The sequence below is a fragment of the Bison bison genome, unplaced genomic scaffold, assembly GCF_000754665.1.
Source record: "Bison bison bison isolate TAMUID 2011002044 unplaced genomic scaffold, Bison_UMD1.0 scf7180017864250, whole genome shotgun sequence".
Classification (NCBI taxonomy): Eukaryota; Metazoa; Chordata; class Mammalia; order Artiodactyla; family Bovidae; genus Bison; species Bison bison.
In genome coordinates this window covers 524528-526549 of record NW_011494822.1, presented here as the reverse complement: position 1 = coordinate 526549, position 2022 = coordinate 524528, and the positions used below count along the sequence as shown (strand labels likewise).

The 2022-nt window shown below is 51.5% G+C and overlaps 1 protein-coding gene across 3 annotated transcripts in view; it reads right to left on the bottom strand.

The window, feature by feature from the left end:
• The window catches only part of CMBL (carboxymethylenebutenolidase homolog (Pseudomonas)), a 24371-nt gene that overhangs the window by 5281 nt on the left and 17068 nt on the right, over positions 1-2022 (bottom strand). The gene's annotated exons all lie outside the window — the stretch shown is intronic.

The window sequence follows — 2022 nt, the reverse complement described above, 5'->3', positions numbered from 1 at the left end:
TGGTTTTTTAGCCAGTGCCCTATCCCCCGGGAAGTCTCCCTGCCAAGCCCAGCCTCTTCCAACCACCCGACAGGGCGGCACAAACAGGACGAGTCTGAGCAACAGCCTCCCACAGCCTCGGAATCAAAGCCAACGACCGCAGCTCAATCCAAGTCCTGCCCCAGAAAGCACCCTCCGGCTCCTCTCTCTCCTCCCCAGGAGGGCCCAGCCGCGACCAGGAGGCAGCTCCCCAGCCCTGTCTGACCGGGCACCTTCATGCTCCCTGACCAACACTTTAACTCTGCCTCGCCTCTTTCCTCTGGTGCCCAGGAGCCCAGCGGTGTCGGGAAAGCCACAAGGACAAGGCAAGCCCGAGGGGACCCGGGACAGCGGCCCTCCTCTATTTGCAAATTGGTTGTTTGGAACTCATGCAGCTTTTTTTTTTTAGACACAAGATGCCAAAATGGAGGTAGGGCTGCAAGCCCTGCCCAGAAAATTCTGCTTGTTCTGATAAGAAAGAAATGCTGTCTGTTTGCAATTAAGGATAAAGAACGGGAGAGAGAAAACAATTCTCTTGCACTTTTTTTCTCCTTTAATCATAAGATATCTTGGAACATATTTAAACGTTTGTATCATACCATTCTGGGTGCAAGTAATTTTCACAATGTTAGAAGAGCAGCAACTGAGTAATTCTGCAAAATGAAATGGAATAAGCCATTGTTTGTGTCATTTTGGTTTTTCTCAAATGCTCTGATCTTAAGAATAAGTGCCTTAATTGGAGGGGACAAGAAGGAAGAGGGCATTTCTGTAAAAATTCTTCAACCGACTCGAGTGACCCTTTCTTTGCTTTTGTTGCTGCGAATATTCCCCACTTTCCCGGGAACACCAGGATTTAGCTTTAGAAGAATCTCTCTTCCCCACGCTTGGTCCATATACCTTGGGGGCCTTGGTTCCAGGCGTGTAATATGTGACTCAGGCCTGGCCAGTCAGAGCATAAGCGATCTCTGGCCACAATAATTGGTTCAAAGGTGGACTTGTGACCCGGTCATAACCATCAGGACAAAATGGGAATTTTGCTGGGTTGCTAGGAAAAGAGTCAACAGGAGGCTGGAGCTGCTGCAGCCTTCTTGTCATCCAGAGGCAAACGCCGCCCAAGAATGGAGCCAGCATCAGACAAGGGTGTGGAGGTCGAATCCTGGGGATACCTTCCAAGCTACGGATCAACCTCTGCTCAGAGCCACCTCTTTTCGGTTCTGTTAGCCAATAAATCCCATGACTGCTTAAGCAGTAAGTTCAAGGTGGCTTTTCTTTCAAACAAAAGACTTGACCAGGCACAAGGACTTCAGTCTACTTTCCAAATTAGTGCTTGCATTTTATGTCTCATTTTGATTGAAAAGGCGTGGTTCTCCTCATCCCCTGTGAAGGGTTTCCTCTGGGCTGCTCTGATGCCTGCCAGAAAGGACCACCCAGATCTGAGCTCACAAGCGGGAGGCAGCCCCGTGGTCTCTTCCTCAAAATGTCCTAACTAGTCTCTCCAGCCCACCCCCACACGCAAAGCTGAGTTTCACAGTCATGTCCTAGGCTCTTGGGTTTTCTTGTGTTTCAACTTCTAATTTACTCTTAACTCTGCTTATTTTGTTCTTCTTCGGCTTGCAGCTTGAACCCCTGGGAGGGAGGCCTGGAAATGGATAAATGGGTGGGAGCTTGGGTCCCCAGTGATCTCAGGGTCCACCCTGGGGAGGGGAGAAAGCAGGATGGGGACAGAAAGTGGGGAGTGGCACAGTCTCTACAAAAGCCTCAACTGGCTCCTCGGGGAGCTTGGAGCTGGGGTGACCTCTGAGGGTCCCCCAGCTTGGGGTGAAGGAGCCGGGCCTCCGTACCCCTGCAGTGAGATTCCCCAGGATGGGACGCAAGACAAGGTGCTTCACACCCTAGAGGCAATTCCAAAGGGAGCCGCTGGCCCTGGTCTCCCCCGCAGTGAGACTCTGAGGTTGTTGCTACTTGCTGATACGCTCCGACAAGAGGGGAGCTCCCAGGGCAGCC